The 12,969-nt window shown below is 45.0% G+C and overlaps 1 protein-coding gene across 7 annotated transcripts in view; it reads left to right on the top strand.

Moving 5' to 3' along the window:
• Nucleotides 1-12,969, top strand: part of MKRN1 (makorin ring finger protein 1) — a 552,914-nt gene that overhangs the window by 112,269 nt on the left and 427,676 nt on the right. The window lies entirely within an intron of this gene.

Below are 12,969 nucleotides of genomic sequence, written 5' to 3'. Positions count from 1 at the left end.
TCCATCATGTCCGGCAATCCGCACACGCGGAGGCCCTGCCAGGTGTGCACCTGGCGTAAATTAAGTCACCCATATCCCTCTATGCCTCTTTTAAGGAGATGTGTATCTAGTTTGCTTTTAAATCCTAGAACGGTGGATTCCGCAATAACCTCCTCTGGGAGGGTAGTCTAGGTGTCCAACACTCGCTGCATGAAGCAGAACTTCCTGATATTTGTCCTGGACTTGTCCCCCCTTAGCTTCAGTCCATGTCCTCTTGTCCGTGTCACATTGGACATTGTAAATACTTTTTTTTTCCTGCTCTATTTTGTTGATTCCTTTTATTATTTTGAAGGTCTCGATCATATCATCTCGCAGTCTCCTCAAGGGAGAACAATCCCAGTCTCTTAAGTCGTTCCTCGTATTCCAAGTTCTCCATACCTTTTACTAGCTTCTTTGTTCGTCTCTGCACCCTCTCCAGCAGTTTTATATCCTTCCTTAAGTTGGGAGACCAATGTTGGACACAGTATTCCAAGTGTGGTCTGATCATTGCTCTATATAGCAGCATTATAACTTTCTCCGCTCTACTAGTGATCCCTTCTTCATCATGGCTAACATTTTATTCGCTTTCATTGCCGCCGCGCATTGTGCCGAGGGTTTCAGTGTCCTGTCTATCAGTACACCCAGGTCCTTTTCCTGTTCGCTTTTACCCAGAGTCGCACCTGGCATTCTATATTCGGGTTCCTTGTTCTTTCTGCCTAAATGCATTACTTTGCACTTTTCCACATTAAACTTCATCTGCCATTTCTCCGCCCATTTCTCTTACTGACACAAGTCATTTGGAGTTACTCGCTATCCTTCTGTGATCTGATTACCCAGCATAGCTTTGTGTTGTCTGCAAATTTGATGATCTCACTAGATGTTCCTTCTTCTAGGTCATTGATGAAAATATTAAATAAGATGGGCCCAAGTACACCGCTAGTCACTTTCTCCCAGTCTGAGAACTTCCCATTTATGCCCACTCTCTGCCTTCTGTTCTCCAGCCAATTGCCTAGCCATCTTTGTATATCCCCCCTCTATTCCATGGCTTTGTAGTTTCCTGAGAATTCTCTCATGTGGAACCTTGTCGAACACTTTCTGGAAGTCCAAGTATATTATGTCCATCGGTTCTCCACCATCAATTTGCTTGTTCACGGTCTCAAAAAATTGAAGTAAATTCATCAAACATGATTTCCCTTTTCTGAAGCCATGTTGACTGGCTCTCATCAGATCGTGTGTATCCAAGTGCCGGACTATGCTATCTTTAATCAGTGCTTCAACCATCTTTCCAGGGACAGACGTGAGGCTCACCGGTCTATAGTTGCCCGGTTCTCCTCTTGATCCTTTTTTGAAAATTGGCGTGACGTTCGCTATCTTCCAGTCGTCCAGTATCTGTCCAATTCTAATTGACAAGTTGGCAAGTTTTTGCAATAGTTCTCCAATTTCAACCTTCAGTTCTTTTAAGACTCTTGGGTGAATTCCATCCGGTCCAGGGGATTTGTTGCTTTTGAGTTTGTCGATCTGGTAGTATATCTGGTCCAAGTCCACTTCTACCGTGGTGAGGCTGTCCTCTGTTACTTCTTTGAATACTTTCACTGCTTCTGGTATTGTTGCAGTGTCCTCCTTCGTAAAGACAGATGCAAAGAAGGAGTTTAGTCTGTCTGCAATTTGTTTGTCTTCCTTGATGTACCCTTTTCTTCCTTGGTCGTCCAGCGGTCCTACCGCCTCTTTTGCGGGTTTCTTCCCTCTTATGTACCTAAAGAAGGGCTTAAAATTTTTGGCCTCATGCGCTATTTTCTCCTCATAGTTCTTATTGGCTTCCCTCACCGCCTTGTAACATTTCTTCTGATCATCTTTGTGTTTGTTCCAAGCTTCGATTGTTTTCGTGCTTTTCCATTTTTTAGAGTCCTTCTTTTCTTTTATGGCTTCCTTCACCTCTCTAGTAAGCCATGCCAGTTCTCCTTTGCCTTTGTTTTTCCTTTCTTTGGAAATCCGCGGAATGTAGAGATTTTGTGCTTCCATGATAGTATTTTTCATTAGGGACCATACCTGATCTATTGTTTTAACTTTGTCCATCTTATTTTTGAGCCGTCATTTCACCATGACTCTCATGCTATCGTATCTTCCCGAACCTACAGGAGCCGACCCTTGATAGCCTGCCGCACCATCGGAGCGCGGCCTTTTTCCCTCGGCCCCCGCACAGTTACCAGCGGGCTGCAGAGTCTTCGTGGGATCCAGCAGGAGAGGAGCGTGGGAGCACTGCTCCGCCCCCTCCCGAACCTACAGGAGCCGACCCTTGATAGCCTTCCGCACCATCGGAGCGCGGCCTTTTTCCCTCGGCCCCCGCACAGTTACCAGCGGGCTGCCGAGTCTTCGTGGGATCCAGCAGGAGAGGAGCGTGGGAGCACTGCTCCGCCCCCCCCTCCCGAACCTACAGGAGCCGACCCTTGATAGCCTGCCGCACCATCGGAGCGCGGCCTTTTTCCCTAGGCCCCCGCACAGTTACCAGCGGGCTGCCGTCTTCGTGGGATTCAGCAGGAGAGGAGCGTGGGAGCACTGCTCCGCCCCCTCCCAAACCTATAGGAGCCGACCCTTGATAGCCTGCCGCACCAACGGCGTGCAGCCGTTCGGTGTGCTGTCTAAGGCGGTACTTCAAAGGTGCGTGCGCCTTAGCACGTGCCTTTGTGAAGCGTCTGCGCGCAATTCCTGTGCTCAGTGAACCTGGTCCCATCACCCGGAGCCAGACTAGCAAATCCCAGCCCTCCGAACACCCAGGCAGCCACTACTCTCCACGCCGGGAGAGCATTATTTGCTCTGATCATTATCGCTCTCCACGCCAGGTCCTGACATCACAGACCGACCTAGACACAGCCCGGTCATCCTGTACTATTGTGACTGGCTTAACTGAATCGACTCGATACAACCTGGACACCCTGTAACACGGAACCTGACCCGACAGTCCAACCGGATAAGTACTATAACTGCAATAAGCTAATCCTGTCTAGCCTGCAAAACCATTGTTTAAGCCTTAGACTATAGACTTGGAACACTCTGAAGTTCCACATTATTAGCCAACATAGTCTGAATCCAGCACACTGTAGCACCACCGAAGTAGCCAACTTAGCCTTCAGCACGCAACACACTACGGCAGCAGAAGGCCGTGCAAAGCTTGGTAACTATCCCTAACTTTACAACCGGATAGCAGACCTTAGCCCATTCCTAAGTAACAGCGGGAAAACAGCCTACAGCTTATATAAGTTCAGTTACCTGTAGCCTCAAGCCCACTGTAGTCCGCAACCGTGCACTACACAGTAATCCTAGCTGTGCATCTAAAGTAGTCTGCACCCTTACACCACACCTGTAACACCTGTATTCTCAGATAAGCCGGCAATAGATCGTAAAAGTTTATATTGTTTTTGCTTTTTACCTGCTTACCCGTTAGAACCAGAAAAAGTTGGCATTGTATTGCTTTATTGCATTGCTTGAACCTGTTTAACCTGTTCTACTTTGTATTGCTTTATTGCATGCTGGAACCTGCTTAACCCCTGCCAAACACCCATCAATGTGCAGCACTACTTCTACTCTATCTAATCACCCTTAGGATCTGCACAGCAGACCCATCATATGCAACCACCATCCCTGTCCACTTCTCCTTATACCGCTCTGTAAAACCCAAAGTACCTACGTTCACACCCCACACGCCACAGAATCACCCAAATACTATACTGCCCCCGAACCCTCCACCATCCCACAAACCTACCAAGCCCTGCTCAAAAAAACCAAGAGCACTAAAAAAACTAGCCTACTCTTACTATTCCCCAGCCGACCACCCCAACCACCAGAACCTACTAGGTTTCTACCTAAATATTAGATCAATGAGGAACAAAGCCATCCTGATCAAAGACTGGCTGATTGAAACTAACCCCGATTTTGTCCTACTCACCGAAACCTGGTTGCAATCGGACAAGGATATCGTAATCAAAGACTGTCTGCCCCCAGGCTTCAAGATTCTCTCCCTGGCCAGAACCTGGGGAAGAGGAGGAGGACTAGCAATAATCTTTAGAGACCAGCTTAATTGCGCCGTACTCAACACCAAATCCTCTCCCAACTCTGAAATACTAGCCATCTCTCTTACTTCTAAATCCCTGGCCTCCTCCCTAACAATTACTCTATTCTATATCCCACCAAAAAAATGGTCTCTAGCCAAAGAGGACTTTGCGGAATCCTTATTAACTAACTCCCTAACAAGTCCTTACAACCTTCTGTGTGGGGACATCAACATCCACCTAGAGCAAGCAGACCAACCAGAAATATCGGATTTTTGGTCACTCATCTCCCAACTAGGCTTCTTCAAACCCCCCCCAATCAAAACTCAACAAAAAGGTCATCAGCTAGACCTGGTGACATTCTCCTCCAAAGAACCGACCAACCCCAAATTATACTGGAAACAAGCCAACTGGACAGACTCCCTATGGTCTGATCACAGACTCTGCGACTTTTCCATTGGCTGCCAACAAAAACCCTCAAAAAACAACAAAACAAGAAACATCAAAACCCACACTACCAAAGGAAAGATAGACCCAGCGGAATTCTGGTCTCGCTACGATACTAACACAAAACAAAACGAAGAAACAGATCAACTCATGACCGCCTGGATCAATGACAGCACAAACATTTTAAATGAAATTGCCCCCATAAAAACCCGCCAAATCAGAACTACAAATCAGGAGGGATGGTTCGACTCAGAGCTGCTACTGATAAAGAGGGACCTTAGAAAATCAGAAAGATTATGGCTAAAGTCCGGAACCCAGGAACACAGAGTTGCCTGGAGACTTAAACTAAAAACTTACAAAAACCTTACCAAGGAAAAACGAAAAAATTTCTACTCCCACAAAATTGGTAACATTACAATCAACAGCAGCAACCTCTTTAAACTGGTTAATGACCTTTACAACATCGAGACACTCACTAACAACCATGAAGAATCCACCCTAATCGCTAATACCCTAGCTGATTTCTTCAACTCCAAGATCCATAAACTAAGATCAACATTACCTACCTTGACCAATCCCCTTGAGCTCTTTCCCATTCTCCCTGACACCGACATAGCTAAACCAGACCTAGGGTCTAGATCTGACCTAAACTGGAACAAATTCACTACAATCGACTGGAAAACCTTCAACAAATACTACAACAAATACACTAACTCCTTCTGCAAACTGGATACCTGTCCCCCAAATGTTATGAAAATTGCTCCGATCCACTTGAAAGCCAACATACTAATGTGGGTTAACTCCCTACTATCCTCAGGAAATTTCCCACCAGAGCAAGGCCATATTATGATAACCCCAATCATAAAAAACGTGAAGGAACATCCTAATGCCCCTTCTAATTACAGACCAATCACTAGCATCCCTCTATTCACCAAAATAGCTGAAGGGGAAGTAAAAGCTGAACTCACTGCATACCTGGAAAAATTCAACATCCTAAGCAACAATCAATCGGGCTTTCGCGCGGACCACAGCACAGAAACCTCTGCAATAAAACTCCCGCCCTCTCCCCCCTCCTTCTACTCTTCCCCTTCCCCCCTCCCCTCCTTTGGTTCTCTCTCTCTCCCTTTTACCTTCCAATCCAACCTTCGTCGTTGCTTGTAACTCTGATAAATTTCTGCTAAAATGTTCCAACATATCTTCCCAGTTCTTTCTGGCTTAAATCTGACACTTGGTGTCCTAAATCATCCTTCTGGCATTGTTAAGGTGTTAAGGCCAGTATTCCGCGGTCCCTCCAGGGCTTCAAAGGTTAATGTGATAGGTTTTTTTATCCTACCCTTATCATCTTTAACCCTATAATCAACCTCATTTATTCGTTCTGTGATTGTGGCAGGACCCGTCCACTGTGCTAGGAACTTGTGGGGATCTGAGGGCACCAGGATCAACACACGCTCCCCTACTTGCAGCTATCTATCCATGGCTCTACAGTCATTATATGCCTTCTGTCTTTGCTGGCTCAATTCCAAATTCTCCTGACCCAATTTGGCGACCTGCACCAATCTACCCCTTAACCGGGCCAGATGGGAAATTATGTCATTCTCTGTTTTTTCAGGAACGTCCCATTTCTCCCTTATCATATCAAGGACCCTCCTTGGGGGCCTACCAAAGAGCATCACAAATGGGCTGATTCCTAGTGAGTCCTGAATCCTTTCCCTGGCTGTAAAAAGTACAAGGGGGATGAACAGGTCTCAATCCTTCATTTCCCCCTGGAGCACTTTTTTTAGCATCTGCTTCAGGGTTTGGTTGAAACGCTCCACCACTCCATTTGCCTGTGGATGATAGGCCGAAGTTTTAATGTGCCTTATTTCAAACCCCTGCCAAAACCTTTCCATGTCCTTAGATAAGAAATTGCTCCCCTGGTCGGTTAGTACCTCTCAGGGAAACCCCATTGTACAAAACAATCCCATCAGCTCTTTCATTATAGCTGCTGATGAGGTCTTCCGCAAAGGAAAAGCCCAAGGAAAGCGCATAGCCACATCTATCACAACCAATATGAAATTGAAGCCCCTAGGTGTTTTCTCTAGGGGACTCACGATATCAATAGCTAGTCACGCCAATGGCTCCTCGATCCTGGGCAGAGGGATAAGAGGAGCCTTGGGTTTACTTAGGGATAGCTTTTGACATTCAGGGCAAGAATTGCAAAAATTGGCAATATTCTGCTGAATCCCTGGCCAAAAGAACCTCTGCATAACCTGCCTCTGTGTGGCCTCGGTTCCCTTATGCCCAGCCAGCGGATGGTCATGAACTGTAGTAGGATTTATGGTTCACTTAGCAGTTTTATGAACACGTTACGTCTCTGTTAAGTTGTCTAGGGAAAACCATAACCTCTTATCCAAGTCCAAATATTATGGTCTAATTATACGACACAAAACCCAGGCTAATGAGAAATATCTTTATTATGAAAATAGAAAAATATAATTCACAAGCCAGCTGCAAAATCTAAGTATTGTTCACAAAATATCTGATTACACAAATGAAACTCGGTACATAATTATCACAATCTAATTGTTAGACAATTGAGTAATTTTACTTGTTAAATACACACTAAACAATTCCTTATAATAATAATCCCTGATTAGCAAATAATTATATTATCACCAATGGAGCTTTTCAACCCTTATCCTTTATCACAAGTGATCCTTATCTAACCCCGCTATTAAGAGTGTAAATTCCGTAATCTCACCTTAAGATCAGCCTCTCAGATGAAATTAGGTGGAAGGAAAAACTTCTTGATAGCTTTGGAGTACGTCAGGAATCCTGTTGTTAAAGGTACACGTGTCGACAATCCTTGATGAGGCTATAAATCATCCGCAAACAAGTCCCGTTCCGTGCTGAGTTCAGAGCCGTTTTAAAAGTCTGAATTTCTTTCTCTTAGGAAGAGAGTCACACGAGGTATCTTACAGGTCTAATTATTGAAAGAAAAAGTTTACATATAAAACATCTGTGAGCAGATCTGAGCTTCCCCGGACCTTATCACAGACTAACTAATTAATTAATTAGCCCTCTTTCTTGTATCTCATCAGATGACCTCCTCGGACCAATCCAGAAACAAAACTTGGATGAATAGCCTTTCTGTGGAAAGTATCATATAGGCTGGTAGACCCAGGGCCATTAGACAGATAAGAACAGGATAATTTCTTCAAGATTCACACTGTCCCATTATGAAAGCACAGATGAATGTCCTTGAATAGTATAACATTCTGTTACATACCCATAATGCATCAGGCAGAAACAGCAAAGCTGTGTACTTCTTTCTTCTTGTAATTCATGCTTGGAAAAATCTCTTGTTCAGCAGAAAGATTTCTTGAGAATGGTTCAGGCTTTGATGACATCAGAGAGGCCTAACCCACAGGTGTGAATACAGAAATATCCCTACAGTCCCCCCTCTTGAAGGAGAAATAACTTCAATGGAGTCTATTTCACCCTCAACCTAACTAATTAGGAAAGGATCGCCAAGACCCAAGGTGATATAAAAATGCATAAACATAAGCAATACCATAAAAATCAGCAATAAATCAAAGATATCAATAATCAATGTATAATAATCATAAAGGCAAGGGCAAAATATATGAACCCAGCCAAATAAATGATAACAAAATCACTGATTAATGGCAATATATGATAAAATCAAAAATCATAACTACTTTGCAAGGCACAAAAGTATGCCAAAGCAAAAGTTAAGATAGATAGATCATAATCAAAAATACGGCTGGCAAAATCACTCCTTCATAGCCGCAATGTAATCATGCATTCTTAAATCCGTATGTGATGGTTTCTGACGAATAAGACGTCGAATCCGAATGGATTCATAGAGTGTAAAAACAGAGAACCCAAATAAGAGAACCCACAGGATGACAAAAATTGGAATAACAACAGTGATAAAAAGATCAATACTGCGGGTATCAACAACTTCATGTACATTGGAGGAGCCAACATGAAAGTCCTCAACATGAAGCTTATCATTATCAACTTTCAGTTCAATAGTGTGGGAAGGCTTTGTCAACAAATATTGTTCCACTTCAAGGGTAAAGTTGATGGGATGTCCACGGAAAACATCCAGGATTTCCAATTCCGTCTCGGTAGTAGTAGAGTCCAAATGGAAAAGAGAAACATCGAAAGAAGATGTTCTGGAGCAAGATCTGGAACGGAAAGAACAAGAAACCAGGAGAATCTTGAAGGACAACACGGGACTGCGGACTAGGATCGATTACTTTGGTACCAACACCAATCAGCAGGACAACCAGGAACAGCATCGGCAGAACTCGTTTCGCCATCTGAAAAACAGAAAAGAGAGAGAACAGCCTAGGCTGTTGCTAGGTTAATGTCATTCATCACAACAATGGTTTCATCTTGGGCAAATTTACTGGGATGACATGATCTCAGTTGATTAATGTGGACCCATTTAAGGACATCTGCACCTGGAGAATTTGATTTGATGCGAATTTGATAGGCCACAGGTGAAGCTTTTTCCACTATAAGGAATGGACCATGCCAGCTTGGCAAAAATTTACTTTCTTTGGTCTTGGTTTTGCCAAAATTGTAATAGAATACCTTGTCGCCAATTTGGTATTCCTTTGTGGTAGTCCTATGATCATAATAGGCTTTTCTACCTTTAGCAGCAGTTTCCAGATTTTTCTGGGCAAAGGAAAATGCACCCTGTAAATGTTTACGTAAATGGGTGACATACTCATGAGCAGTAGTAGCACTAGAAAGATTTACATCATTAGTTCTATACAACAAATGAATTGGTAAGGTCATTTCTCTACCTGTCATCATTTCAAAAGGCGTCACCCCCGTAGACCGGTGAGGTGTGGCACGAATAGCCATCAGTACCAAAGGTAACTTCATGTCCCAATCCTTACCAGAGGTAGACATGTACTTCTTCAGGATCGTGATGATGGTACGATTCGCTCTTTCCACTTGTCCCGATGATTGAGGGTGGTAAGCTATGTGCAATTTACTTTTCACTCCGAGCATCTTCCACATGTGTCGCATCACATCCGCAGTGAAATGTGATCCTTGGTCTGAGTCCACTCTCATGGGCAAACCCCACCTACTGAACACATGATTCAGTAACAAGGTAGCGGTAGTCTGTGCCGTACAATTGGGTGCAGGCAAGCACTCAATCCACTTGGTAAACAAACAAGTGACAGTCAACATATACTTATTACCTCGGGAGGAACGGACCACTGGGCCAATCCAATCAATCTGGATGTCGGACCAAGGCATGACCAAACCCTTCTTTCTCAAGGGTGCTCGGTGAAGTGGTGTAGAGGGTTGAAATTGACAACAAGTCAAGCAACCTCTCGTATATAACTGCACATCTTGCCGCATATGAGGCCAGTAGGCCACTTGCTTCAGTGTCTCATAGGTAACTTCTTCACCTCTATGTCCAGCACAAGGTTCATCATGGGCATGTTGCAACATGATTCCTCGATATGCAAGTGGTATAACCCTTATCCTTTATCACAAGTGATCCTTATCTAACCCCGCTATTAAGAGTGTAAATTCCGTATTCTCACCTTAAGATCAGCCTCTCAGACGAAATTAGGTGGAAGAAAAAACTTCTTGATAGCTTTGGAGTACGTCAGGAATCCTGTTGTTAAAGGTACAGAGAGTCACACGAGGTATCTTACAGGTCTAATTATTGAAAGAAAAAGTTTACATATAAAACATCTGTGAGCAGATCTGAGCTTCCCCGGACCTTATCATAGACTAACTAATTAATTAATTAGCCCTCTTTCTTGTTTCTCATCAGATGACCTCCTCGGACCAATCCAGAAACAAAACTTGGATGAATAGCCTTTCTGTGGAAAGTATCATATAGGCTGGTAGACCCAGGGCCGTTAGACAGATAAGAACAGGATAATTTCTTCAAGATTCACACTGTCCCATTATGAAAGCACAGATGAATGTCCTTGAATAGTATAACATTAATGCATCAGGCAGAAATAGCAAAGCTGTATACTTCTTTCTTCTTGTAATTCATGCTTGGAAAAATCTCTTGTTCAGCAGAAAGATTTCTTGAGAATGGTTCAGGCTTTGATGACATCAGAGAGGCCTGACCCACAGGTGTGAATACAGAAATATCCCTACAGAACGGCCTGCAGGATTATTTTATGGAACCCCTGAGGCACCATTAGCTGCTCCCTCCTTTTGCTAGAGCCCTCTTCTGGACTTTCCCTATACAACAGCCCCCTCTTTATCTTCAGGGTAACTCCACTACTTTGGGGTGCGGAAGCCTGATGCTGGGCCTCCTGCAATGAGCAGTCCGACCACTGCTCCACTGGGAAGGTTGGGAAGGTCTCCCTCACTTCCTGGGGTAGCCACGGAATCTCCCTGTCATGGGCTACTTGTTTCAGGGTCTGACTTCTTTGCTGTTGTCTCCTTTTCTGAGCCCTGGAGCTGCGAGCCCTCTTCAGGGTATACTTCTGGAAGGTTTCCTTGTTAAAGGGAAAGACCTTCCCTAATTCCTGCTCTGGTTCGTCTGCTGGCAGCCCCTGGGAACGGGTATTAACCAGGCCCTGTTTCTCCTCAAGGTATTCGCCTAAACCTGGCCAGTCCCATCCCAGTATTAAGTTAAAGGGAGCTTCGGATACTATGGCAATAGGCACTTGGTACACCCTGTCCTTATGTAATAGGATTGTGGGCCTAAGGATACCGGGCCCTATCCCCATGGATGCACATGATAGACACTGTTCCCGCATCTGTTCTCCCCTTCTCCCTGGGAAGACCTTTCTCCAAAACCTGGTGTCCATCATGGACTGATCCGCCCCAGTATCTATTAAGTCCATGGTTGCCCGTCCTCCCACTGAAACACAAGCCATATAACCCTCTTTGGAACCGTTACCAGGGTCTTGTGAGGCAACAAAATCCCTTTTCTCTCTGCAGTAACGTGTGTGCCCCCACTTACCACACCTAAAGCATTGGAGACCCCCATCCTGCATAGGCCTCCTAGGAACATTGGTTATAAGCTTCTTTTGAGGAATGCTCCGGGTGTCTAGTGTCTTAGGCCCTGGAACCTGCTCCCTCCGTGTTTCTCCTTTAAATGAGCTATCAGGCTTCACTTCCTCAAAAGAGGTCTGCGCATCAATATAAGCCTCTGCTGCCTCTACCACTTGTGGCAGGGTTTGACAACCTTTTCTTCGGATCCATCCCCGCAAATCTTTGGGGACTGCTTCAAGCAGTTGCTCCTTTACAACTTCAGCAAAGAGAGCTTTAGGATCCATGAGATGAGATTGTAACCATCTCTCTGCCAGTCTGGAGAGTCTCTGTAATAGAGCTTTAGGTCTCTCTTTGGGTAATAACTGAGTGGTCCTAAATTTCTGTCAGTAATGCTCAGTGGTATATCCTAGGTAGTCCAGGATGTGTGTTTTAACTATGGAATAGGAATTAGCTTGTTCAGGACTAAGTGTTTGGAATGCAGTTAGTGTTTCTCCTGCCAGGCAAGGCAACAAACGCACGGCCCACTGTTCGGATGGCCATCCTGCTGCAGTAGCTATACGCTCAAATGCATTCAAAAAGTCATCAGGAGCATCTCCTGGAGCAATCTTACAGAGATTTAAAGCAGTTAATGAATGTAGTCCTACCATGGGTGTCGGCTAGTTTAATATCACCAGTGGGCTTGGACTAGCAGCGGATGATTGTAGTAACTGTGTCCATACTTTGGTTTGTTCTCTCATGGCCATTAGAATCTTGTCCTGCTGGCGTCTTGCAGCCTGCTGACCACCGTGCCTGGGCTTTCTATGAAACAGTCCTGCTCCTCAACAGGCTCCTGTATAATAAACCACAAAATAAAACTTCAGAGCAATGCAGTTTGTAAATTTCACCTCTCTAGGCTGCAGCAACTCTCCAGTCTCGGGAGACTCGGAACAGAATTTCCGGGTCTACCTTTTACTATTGGCTTTTACAAACACCTGCAATGGCTGCTGTACCTCTGCTGCAGTGAGGACGCTGCTGAGTTTCAACTTTACTTGTAATAACCTACCGAAGAGACGGGGCAAGAACGCTGGTGGTGCCTCCCGGCGATCGACTGCCCCTTCGGTAACGATTGATGATCATCTTCGGCATCTTCAACAGGAGCAAGAAACATTGCGGGCTAGCCCGCTTGGGACATCGCTGGGAAATAGTGCGGCGGTGAAAACCTCAGGGCTCGACGTTACACTAAGCCCCGACGTCAGGACGCCACCCCTTCAACCGCTACCGCAGGTAGCCAGCTCTCCACAGGACCAGAATGCACCTGAAGAGGTAGCTCTCTCGTTCCCGGAGGCCATTGCATTGGAGAGTTTGCCGTTTGAAACATCCCAGTAGGACCTGCGATTGGGACAACTGAGGTTGGGGGAGCACAAGACTTCATCGAGGTAAATCAATTCCCAGAACAGTCTCCCGTAGCACAAGTATATTT

This window comes from Geotrypetes seraphini, chromosome 9, assembly GCF_902459505.1.
Source record: "Geotrypetes seraphini chromosome 9, aGeoSer1.1, whole genome shotgun sequence".
Lineage (NCBI taxonomy): Eukaryota > Metazoa > Chordata > Amphibia > Gymnophiona > Dermophiidae > Geotrypetes > Geotrypetes seraphini.
The sequence above is the reverse complement of the archived record's forward strand: the minus strand, read 5'-3'. Positions and strand labels throughout refer to the sequence as shown.